Consider the following 12,075-nt stretch of genomic DNA (forward strand, 5'->3'; position numbering starts at 1 on the left):
GCAACATTCACATTAATGCAGCAGTAATAATAACATAAAACATCACTATACATTTACTGCACAATTAGTGCTTTTACTTTTGAAACTTTTAAAAAAATCTGAGTATTTCTCTGACCTCTGCCTGTGGTTCTGGTCCTGGTCCTAGCCTGCAGACTGAACTCCAGTCCAGGTTTTGCGGTGGATTTCATGGCAAGGCGCAGCAATCTGCAGCATCCCCACACGTAGCCAGCCACACACGCTGCCCGACAAGCTGCTATGAAGTTACACTATTAATGTAAACAAAAACATTTATAGATAGATTATCCCAATAACTACATAGGAACGCACTTTATATAGACGCAGCCGTGTCCTTAAAAGAATTTTATAAACATAATGCGTGCTGTAATGTCTTTATATAACTTAACTTTGTCGCTATAAATGAGTTTTTGTTTACTCACAAAGAAGAAAGGGCGAAGGTTTGAACATATATCAGGCTTGTGTGGATAATCTGTGGTGCATGTTCACTTTGAGGGGAAAACTGAGGCAGCATGGTCCTTTTTTAAGAAAAACAAAAAGTGAACTTCCTGTTTCGGGGTGGTCCACAGACTGTGGAGAGAAAGGGAGGGAGGAGGGAGGAGGAGAAGGGGGTGCGCATTCCCGCATTGGCTGTGCAACCAACTCCAGGGCTGCTTTGAGGGACTCCATAGCCCGAACATGGGGTTCAATTTTGTTACCGTTTGCGTAAAGTGACTCTGAGGTGAAAAAGCGATGGAAAAGCACTTCTGAAACAGGATAAAGTGTCGGTTTCTGTGAAGATTTCAGTCATCTCCATCCGAGCGCGTCTTGCCAGAAAGTCGAGAGAAAAGGAGAGAGAAGAAGGGAGGCTTTACTGGAAACTCAGACTCTCGCAGTCCTTGGACACTCTGAGCTCTTCTAAGGACTCTGGGAATCAAGTCAGAAAGTTTCATGCTGAATGTTCCTGCATTAACCTGAGGTAAGCACTGCTGATTGTGCATATTCGCTTTTGGGAATCGCACGCAATCATTGATAAGGAGCTAATTACGAGTTTATTCATGGTTGTAAAAGTTGTGTTTTACAACCACTGTCGTACTTTCTGAAGTGGGGAAAAACTTGCAGTTTTGTTATTAGTGAGATCCTCTTTTGGCTGTATCTCTTCAGGTGATTGTGCGTAACTTTTACGCGTTGGAAGTGCTGATTTTGATTAATTTGGCTGGTTTACACTTCCTGTACACTTCACATTGCAGTAATTGAGTTGCAGAATGTTTCTACTAGGCGACTAAAATGTGTTCAGCCACTGTGATACGCCGGGTTTTGTGGTTTCATTCCTTCCCATCGCAAGTATTGTTCGTCCTGTTTTCTTATCCATTTGTGGTGATGTGAAGAAAATGCACACAGGAACGACCCATGTCGTCAAAAATGTACATTTTCCTGCCTTTATGTGTTGATCTGTCGGGGGGGAGTGCTGCTTTTAGGGGTCTGAGCACAGTTTAAAATCATCTGGCACAGCCCAGGGTCGCAGGGCCACCCGAGAACAGCTGTTTCTTGTAACCTGAAATACTTGAGGTGCCAATATCTTTTCCAAATGTGAGTCAGGACACACACAAAACAACATCATCACTGTGTGAGGCTTCAGGAGGCTCCTGTAAAACCCCCCTGGCTGGATATTTTGCTGCATTTCCCCCCTTTTTCATTGGACTAAAATAAACATGTGTTTTGAAGCTCCCCATAATCCATCTCTAATCTGAGATAGATTATTGAATCTAATCTAATTATCTCCATAAGAGGTGACTGTAGCTGCTAATGTGGGAAGATTAGGCTGCTGGTGTTCATGTAGTGGCCCTGGACTGAAGAGCGTCAACACTGGACTCAATAGATAGCCAAACACTTATTTATTCCAAAGTGACAGTGAGAAGTGCTGAGCACACACACTCACAACCTCCCCAAAACAGTATTTGCATAGACACACATACAGAGTGTTATTTGTAAACCACAACGGATCTTTAATAGATCTGCAAAATCATGAGGAGGAAGACAATGATTTATTTGATTTATTTTGAAGAGAAATTGTGTATGGTATACCAAATAATTGCTTTATTATTTGTTGTTTACCAATATGAGATTTTGAGACAATACCGATTTTAGAGGGGAAAAATTCACAGATTACTGATATGGCAGCTGGAATGAAAATTGACCACTTATTTATGGAATTTGCACAATCTGTGCATCAATATGTTTGTGTAAGTGTACTCAGGGGTTTTTCAACTTACTATACTAAGGTATATTTAACACAACTATTCATACAATGCATTACATGTTCAACCAATTCTAGAAATAAACTCAGGAAAAAAATTGCTAATTAAACAACAGTATTGTATGTCCAGTAGGCCAGTAAATAGCTGATTATTTAAATAAAGAATACATAAAAATAAAATAAATAGCTTACAGCATTTCTAAATCACTCCAAGCGTCATTTTCTACATCATATGTTCTGTAAAAATGCCGTGTGAGCTGGAAAACAAGCATGTAAGCTCCTCAGATATTTTTTCCTGATGACAGGAAAACAATAATATATAATCGAGTAGACAGCATTGATTCTGCCTTCTTTCTATATGTATATATAGAGAGAGCAGCACTCTGGCTCTTCTCAAGGTTGAGACGGGGGAGAGTTTTCGAGGGAGGAAAGTGCACTTGTCCTTTGGCCACATGTGAAAAGCTCTGCAGGGGAGCTTCCTCACCCTCCCTGGTCTTTATCAAGTGTGTTAAGGCCAAAAGGCTCCTTAATGGGAATGCTCTTTAACAAATAGACCATACAGGAAGCAACTGCCCTCCTGTCCAGTCACAGGACAGGACTGAGGTGGTTTATCACAACTCTATCAGAGCACTGATAAGTCTCTATCAGGATGAATACAATTGAATTTGGTGGGATGAGTTCCTTCTCACATGAAACAAAGGTAGAGGTGGAGGACTGTCTGTTTAACCTGGAGACTTGAGCAACATTTAAAGGTGCAATATGTTAAAAAAATTCTGCCGCTAGAGGCCTCGTAATCAAAACAATAACAAAAGACTGACCAATGCTGTCATAGATTTCCTCGGTTAGGATTCCTTCATTGTTCATCACTTCAGGAGTTGTTGTTTTTTTTACCAGAAGCAGAATTATCCTCCTCTCCAAAACAAATGGATGATTTAAACCCTTAAAATCACTGAATAAAGCCATTTCATGCTAAAAGTCGGTGGTTTTCTGATGCTGTTTGACTAACGTTTTTTTTTCAGCTTTTTTCTCTGGTAACTTAAGATCCAGACATCCAAAAGCCTTTCATCCTGTTAAAATATGTAGTTAAAAACAACAAATAATTAAAAATAGTTTCATTAAAATGTGGCTTAAAACTGGTTAAAAAGTAAATTTATGGCAACGTCTGGATGACATGAGGCGGCAGACAGAGCATGCAACTCAACAAAATATACAACATCCATCTATTAGTTTTTCTGGACATTTTAATGCAGGAATGTTATATATTACACCGTTACAGCAGAGGCATTTTGAGCGATGATGGTTGTTCCTTAGGAGAAATGTGGAATACTTTGTAGCTCTCTTTTGCATTTTTAAAAATTTCTGTGTATTGGCTGGCAGTTCTGTGGCACACTGGTACCCAGAGGCAGGCAGCAACAAGTGGTGTGTTTTTGTCCAGATTCCATTTTGGTCTGCTCAGCAAGAAACATGAGTCACGTGATGCCTTCCACCCCCCCTTTCCTCTCCCTTCCCTTCCACCTTACCAATCCTCCTCCTCCTCTTCCCCAACACCCTCCCACCTTCCAGAGAGAGAGGTGAGGAGGGGGGGTAGGAGAGAGGGGGAGAAAGACCACCCTCACTGGGATCACAGCCCCTCAATCAGACCCTTTCACACCCTGTGAACCTGAAACAATCAGGGTTTAATAGCAGCTGTCTGTCTGTGCCGGCCCTGGCTAAAACCATGTAGGCTCACAGTGCGGAGCCGATCGGCTTCGGCCGCTGAGAGTAGACAGGACTGGGGATGCTCCAAAGGACACATAAGCAAAGACACACAATCAAACACTCTTTCTCTGCCTTTATCCCCCGCTACTCTTTTCTCTCCTCATCTTCTAGTTTTCCTGCCGTACTTCAATGCTCATGAAGAGACGGTTCGCTCCTTAGATCGCTGGTGTCAGGGTCTGGTATTTGAAGGTTATTTTGGTTCATTGGGTTGAATGTGTGTTGTTTTCAAACTACAGCAAGGCTTTTTACATGTTGTGTGTCGTCATTCATGGACATTGTTCATTGAGGCCTTTTGATTTTGGTCATGGGTTGTTGTTTTGGTTATCATTGAGCCAAACTTTATCCCGAAGGGAGCCATCTGAATATCAAAACAAGAAACCACAGTTATCGTTTAAGCTGGTAATCTGTATTCACCGTTGAAAATAGTTGCATAAGGTCAGATCGCATTAATGGTCTCACTGGGAATCTCTCTTTTTGAGAAATATAATGTTGAACACATCAAATGAGAGTGAAATGAGAATGAATGACACCAGAGGGCAAAGGCATTAGACACTTTAGAAAGCTTGACTCACATTAGCCAAAGGGCACACATAATAGAAAGGGGAAATGTTGCCGTCATGGGAAATATTCAGAAAACCATTGTTAATGGTCACTTAGAGCTTTCTCACCCATTAGGAGGCGTATCAGACAAATTAATCTACAGAGACCTATCAGTTCGAATAGAAAAATGAGAGGTCGGCTGTATTAGATGTAATTATTTTAGCAGATGGATGATGGGAAGTTGAATCCACTATGGTGACTAGACATTCTCCACTAATGTTGGTTGTTCTAGAAAAGCAGGATCCCGTTTACTCTTAACTATTTTCTGGCATTTAATAGACTCAACAATCAGTGGTGTAAGAAAATATGAATACACGAGTGTTGCTAATATTATGTTTTGTGTTATTATATCGCTTTTCAGTGGTTTTATTATGTTACTTGCCAATATTTGTAGCAGACACAAAGTAATGCTTTGATGCAAATGCACTACTGCTCACTGTTTTCACGCATATTAGGGTATGTTCTTTATAATATGATGTTTTTCTATCATTATATCACAACATATTGAATCTCTGCCCTTGTATCATGAATGCATTGTCTTACCAGATTTTCCCAATGCACATCGCTATAAACACTATTATATTAGTTGAAAAAACACAGAAAAAAATGAAACAATGATTGAAAAAAGTGTTCATGTGCTTCAGTAATTTGTAATCCTCATTCATCAGCTGAGAATCGGCAACAATCAGGACTTCCCCTCAAACAATCTTCCCACCAGAGGAAACATTGATGTTGGATGATTCTGCAAAAACGCTGGATAACTTTCAATGATGACTCTAGGAGGGTTATGGCAAATAAACTGTGGTTTAGGTTTGGTTAGGGTTAGGCAACTAAAACGCTTGGCTATGGTGAGGGGAAGATGCTGGTCACAGTTTGAAAAAAAAAAAAAAAAGGGAGCATATATTAATAATAAACTCCAGGCTTCCAACACTGTCTCCCAATAAATGTTTTTTTGTCACATAATGCCAGCCAGTTTACCTTTTATATCAGATATTGAACAGACCTAGGGATTCACTGACAATGATGTAATTTGTTTTGTGTACAATTTACTGCACTTGGTTGAGGTTATGGATTTATAAAGAGAAGAGGATACAGCGTTGGAGGCGGACCCCGTTAATTCCTTAAAGAAGTTGCCATGTGCTTCACGTGACAGACCAAGAAGTTGAAATTTAGGAGCATGAGACTCCACATGTAATTTATTGATATTAACCTTGATCAGCAAACTTTTGTCGCCTAAATTTAATTCAGAATGCAAACTTCTGTCTCCAACTTCCCTATGAATTCATGCCATAAAAAAAACTTCTTCCTTTGCAATGAAACATAATGAAAGAAGCAAATACATTTTCTCTATCAATCTATTTACCGCTTTAGTAGTATACAAATGTATTTTGTGGGGTTGTTGATCTCCACATGGGTACTTTCTGTCGAGGTACATAAAGGGCCCACTACTTTAGTGTTGCCACTGCACTTTGTCAATGGGTATAAATCTTGATATGCAGAATCCTCCAATATGAACATAATTCCTGTGATAGGCTACCGAGCTGCAAATGAGGTTGTGAGCGCATCAAGCAATAAAAAATAGAGAATCAACCCAGTCAACCCTTTAAAAATCTAATATCGGACCAACTAACCAGTCGTCCTGGTCTCTAATGTAGGAATACTCTGGTTTAACTCACTGCTTTAATACCTTAATACTAAGTCACATGTGGCGCAGCAGTCCGCATTAAAAAAGATGTTGGATGTATTTTACAGTAGATGCAGCATTTTTTTTGCATGCCTGAGGGAATATGTGCATGTGTGTTACATAGATTTAAGCCGTGCTGCTGCTGACAGTAAACGGCAGAGTCGTTCCCTTCCCCATCGTCCCTCCTCCTTCTTTGAATGAGGGTGGCGGTTTTTGATAAATTTGTGTGTGTGTGTGTTTGTGCATGTGTGTAAAAGCAGTTAGGCATGCTGACTGTTAACTATGAGCTCATGTGGTTGATATTAGAAATCAAACTAGTGCTAATAGGATCCAGGTGAGATTGTGAATTGCTCTCACATGCACCAACAACCCACGCTGATACTTACTCATTTCTCTGTGTTACTTTAGCTCGGTTCCTGACAATGGGCCTGTGGTCTCGCTGTCGTTGGTGGTCGCTGTAGATGACAAAGGCGAAACATGAGCAGCATCTAAGAGAAGAGAAAAAAAAGAAAAAGATCCTAAGATGTTTTTTTTGTTTGATAAAAGTGAATCGAACTGCTGCAGGTTTAAACTGCGAGTGATAATTAGATGGATCTGTTGTTTACAAGTGTGTGTTTGTGCAAGCAGAGTATCTATATTCCTGCATGGTTTTTCTACCTGCATGTGTGTGTTTTTGGCCGTGTGTGTGTTTCAATGTGTGTGTTCTCAGCCGCTGATGACTCACGGCGTGCTGTCCTGTCGGCAGGCAGAAAGCAAAGAGGGGGCGGTGTTTGTTATTTCACCAGGTTGTCATAGCCACGGTGCATTCGGGTGCTGCCATCATCAGTGTAATTACAACGCAAGCTTCTGACACTCACCCTTCTCACTGCCTGCGTCTCTCTAACGTCCACCTTTTAGACCAGTGTTTCCCTTTTGCTGCCCGATAGCCACGGAGGGTCATCCTGAGAGTTCAACACAAAAGATCTGTGTGAAAACATCTGTGTGAAACAAAATGTGTTTTCTTTCTTCTCTTTCCAACAAAACTGCAATCCCTCATTATAACTTTAAACATAGAGGTGTAGATTACTCCTCTTTAGCACTTTGTACATAAGTCACTCAATTTTCCAGCGCCGTTTTATGTGATAAGCTATTACATTTTACTGCTGGAATGATTATTTCCCCGACTTCCACAGAGCTAGAGAGAGAGAGAGAGAGAGAGAGAGACGCCGAGCTGAGTGCAGAGGCATATCCATGTTGCGTGTGTTTGTGATGAGCCTTCTGGACAACAACTCTGTTATCTGAGACGAGATAACATCAGAAGATCCTTGGCTTGGCAGATGTTCTTGGGCAACTTGCAATTCCACATACCACACACTCTCATTAGTACGTTCATCTATAAAGAAATGCAGAGATTTGTGATCAATCATGTGGTGGTATGCAGCATGTTTTATGTTTAGATTTTAGATATGCACAAAGATGCAGCTGCATGAGTGCTGATAGCTTCTTGATTTTTTATTTATTACATTATTGTTTGACGCAGCACCAGTCGACACCAGTGAGTGCTTCTTAGGGCTGATGATCATTTTTAATTTTCTGATATCTGGGCCAATATAATAGTCTCAGTGCTGATTCTTTACAACAACTTAGTTTTCTAAATATGTTTCAACCAAGTTGCAAAATCAAAGCCTGAAAAGTGAAGTCAATGCGGAAGTGTCTTAAACCTGTATTCTTTCTAACGTCCAGCAGGGGGCGACTCAACTGAGTCTGATTGTACAATAGTCTATGAAAAAATGACCCTACTTCTCACGTGATTTATTACCTAAGTAAACATTTTTCTAATGAGTTTATAGTCTTAAGAATAGTTTCAAGTCTTCCTAAAACCATCATGATGCTTACGACAGGGTTCATCTTAGTGTTAAAGAATTTTCTATTAATAAAATAGAGTTTAAAACTGCAAGTTTGCTCAGGTGTTCAATTCCAGCTTTGGATATATGACGGTTTTTGCTGCTGACGTTAAGGACCTTTTTAAGTGGTTTCAGTGCTACTATTGAGCAATGGGTTAACTGCTTCTCAGTGATTCAGTAATGATGTGAAGGATTAATTGAGCAATCCCAAAATTTCCAAATGAAAAATGTGAGAGACAGTTTCTCTATCTCTGAGTTGTTTAAACTTTCCATAAGAACTTAGAGAAAAGCTTTTTCTTTTAGCTTTAAGGTCCTTTGCCTAAACAACCCCCACCTTGTATATATTTTTAAGCGAATGAAGAACATTTCAATGTGTTCCAGGTTTATAGTTACAAAAAACTAAATTTTAAACAATGGATGACCCAAACCGCATTGTTTTGCACTGCATGTTCATGAGAAAAGATGAGTGTGGTCAGCCTTCTAAAGCCACAAAAGAAAGACAAAACTTCTTCATCTCTGTGTTTCTCTCCTCCTTTTGTTACTTCTCATCCAAATGTTTTCAGTTCTGTATAAACCTCCTCATTCCCATTTACCCTCTCCTCCTCCTCCTCCTCCTCCTCCTCCTCCTCCTCCTCCTCCTGTGCTGCTGCTCGGCCTCTTGCGTCTTTTTCTATTCCTGTTTCTCTGCTCTGTAAGTAAGTGACAGTCGTGAGGAGCTACAGTGGCTTGCTGATGCCACGTTAACCAGATCAGATGCCATAACAGGAAGTTGGTCCACATGCATAGACGCAGCACGGTGACACACACACATGACTTACTACCGCTGCAAGCCAAATACAGGCCGCGCCGTCACTGATACACTGACATGAATCTGCTGTGGGTCAAAGGTAACTGCACCCTCAGTCAAACCCTCATATTTACTACAACAGACATTCGGTCTGCAGAGCGCTTTGATCAGGCTCCGTGTAGAAAGTGGCAGACTCTCACTCATGACTCAGAGGAAACTGCAACTTAATATTAATTCATAAGTAACATCTGTTGATTGTTTTCGCAGCAGAAATGATGATAAATCCTCCGTCACAGAGAAGCATCTGCCACCAAACCAAACTCATTTAAACTGAAGAGCTCTGCAGCACGTCATTTACAAAAGCGAAGGGCTTGTGCTTGTGTTGTTGCTTTAGTGATCACCCGTTTTCTTCCCGAGCTTCAAATATTGTTTACAGTTATGTTCCCCTGTGGTCCGGTGCCATAAATGGAAACTAGCAACTTTGTGTCGTAGCTATTATTGAGAAAATAATTCTCCCAAAGGAAACAACAAACTATTGGATGGTTGTGAGATGTAATTAACTTTGTTTCAACAAAGCTTTGCTGCCGTCTACTTTACAGTTAAGAGGAAGAATCCCTCACGAAGAAGATCATACGGCAAAGCAGAAAAATACAGTTCCTGTGCATTTGCTGCACACTGGCTAACCTAATTAAGCCTCTAGAAAAATAATATTATTGGCACACGTTGAGAAAGAGCTTTCCATTTTCATTAACAGTGGAATTTGTTGGAAGGGAAAGAAGGGCAGAAGAGAGTAAAGGGTGAACGAGAGAGACATTTCATAGTGAGTGTGGAGGAGGGAGAGAGGGAGAGAGAGAGATGCAGATTGTTTTAAATCCGCAGCGAGTCAGGCTCTCAAATTTATGCCCATGGGCTGCTTCTTGGGTGGGCTGCAGGGAGGGCGGTGCGCTAGCTGAAGCAGGGGAAAGTTGCCGACTCCAGACTGCTCGCCTTGCTCTGAAGCTTGGCTTTTCCTGCTGGAACACATTTACAACTCAACCGTCCTGACTGGCTGACTGACTGCCTGGCCCTGCCCTGCCTCACTTTGACTGACTTTTTCTGCTGCTTATTGAGCAACCAACGCTTGCAGTGTTTTAGAGGGTTTATCTTATTTTAATGGCGCCTTTGTTGTTTTAATAGGGTTTGCACAAAGTTTGGAAAATGCTTAATTTTAACGGTTATGTTTTCAGGGTTAGGTAAATGGTTGGATTCGGATATGTTCTTAATTTTTAACGTAATCTGAGTTTCATCACCAAACATCTTTAAAGATTTGATATTTGTTTTAAAAAGAAAAGTTCTTTTTTGTGTTTGCACTTCATTCATAGTCCTCTGTTGATCCCCTACTCTGGAAAGTAGCAACGAATGTTAATATGAGCAGCTGGTAAAATAAATTAAATAACAGTGTAAATTGATTGTTGTGGGTACAAATTGAATTATATAAACATTACTTTTCACAAATGCATTAAAAGTAACAATTTAGATGTGATGAGGCTTCAAGAATCTGGGAAAATTTGGTTTAAGTCCCTTAAAAGTGCTTAAAAAGTGCCTGAATTTTATTGTTAGATGTTGTATGAACCCTGTTTTTAGCACTGGAAACATTACTGGAAGCTAAAACATGATTGTTGTGAGCACACTGTGAGAAATGACTCTACAGTTTTAAAATAATTACACTTTATGTCAAGTTTTAAGAAATTTCAGATGCAAATTGATTTCCCTAAAAACGTAGTTTGTACTCCAGAAACAATCTTCTAACCAAGAACTTGGATCAGATCAGACACATAATTCTGTCTCCTCTGTGTTTCATGCCAGCAATGACTGTTTGTTTTTCAGTATGAGAAAGATCCGGCCAACATCTAGCCTTCGAAATAGATTCCCTGATGTTGAGGATGAAGGGGAGCAGCTCACTCGACAACCACCTATAAATCAGTGTTTCTCACAGAGGAGATCAGGGCCAGATATAACTTGCTCACATACAATTAAAGTGTAGAAAGAATCCTTTGGCAAAATATATTTGTAACTTAAATTTTTTGGGTGAAACACCTTGTTGCCTCAAACCAGTTTGAGTTCTTCCTCACGCTGTGTTGCACTCAAACACTGAAACGCCCGTTGAGTGCTGAGTTTCTCTAACTTTTGAAAACAGGGGGGGTTTTCTCTGCCTCGGTCACAGCGCAGGACTGAATACACAGTGAGGGGATGACATCAGCAGCATGTAAATCAGCCTTGCAGCCTCGCAATAACCTAAACTTCAAATTTAGAGGCCGGCTCACGAAGATAATGTGCTGACACACACGCACATGTCCGTGCATGCATGCACACTACAACAATAGGAGGCCAGAGGGAAGCAAACAAGTTGCTTTAGTATGGTCATTTATCTTATAATCTTTCTCAAGGCTTTAATCAGAAAATGTCTGTTGTTTAAAAAGGAGTTAAAACATAAAAGCTCGGGTTTAGAAAAGCAAAGCAAATGCATGTGGGTGTATTTCTTCCTCCCAGCAGTCTCGGCTCGGTCCAGCCTGTGTGTCTGGCTGCTCTGTGAGCTAATTCTCTCTGAAGGTATTACGGTTATTGGAAGGCTTGTAAACCATTAAGTCTTTATTTACAAGAGAAAGAAAAGAGGGTCTGCGTGGGGGCGAGCTAGGTCTTGGTACGGGCGCTGACCCCACTGTAAGTGATCAACTGAATTTCTCGACCGGGACATCTGGTCCTGTTTGCAGCAGACTGCAGACCACTCCTCAATTACATAATTGTGCCCATTAATTACACGAGGAGGGCCTCCATTTCCTGGTAGCCAATAACTAACAAAAAGCAAGCCAGTAAAGAAGGACTCTAAGACACACATGATTATAGTGTGTGTGGTGAAACATGAAACATGGCCTCCCATGTGTAAGAGCAGCCCAAGGTTTAAAAGCCACACAGTATATTGTATTTCCAGCGTTACGTTAAGAGGAGCGTGTGAACTTCCATGGCGCTTCATCCTATAGTCGCATTTCAGTGGCACACATAAAGTGACGTGGCAAACCAGCTGTTAGTCAAACACTTGTTCCTGATGTTATAATCTTCAGACAGTTTGTTGTTT

General features: G+C 40.7%; 1 protein-coding gene across 1 annotated transcript in view; it reads left to right on the plus strand.

Moving 5' to 3' along the window:
* Positions 1-645: 645 nt before the first annotated feature.
* gli1 (GLI family zinc finger 1) overlaps positions 646-12,075 on the plus strand; it is a 60,191-nt gene continuing 48,761 nt past the window's right edge. The window contains exon 1 of the mRNA XM_059330203.1: positions 646-973. The gene's annotated coding sequence lies outside the window, so the exon portion shown is untranslated. The remainder of the gene's footprint in view (positions 974-12,075) is intronic.

The sequence above is a fragment of the Centropristis striata genome, chromosome 3 (assembly GCF_030273125.1).
Source record: "Centropristis striata isolate RG_2023a ecotype Rhode Island chromosome 3, C.striata_1.0, whole genome shotgun sequence".
NCBI classification, from domain to species: Eukaryota; Metazoa; Chordata; class Actinopteri; order Perciformes; family Serranidae; genus Centropristis; species Centropristis striata.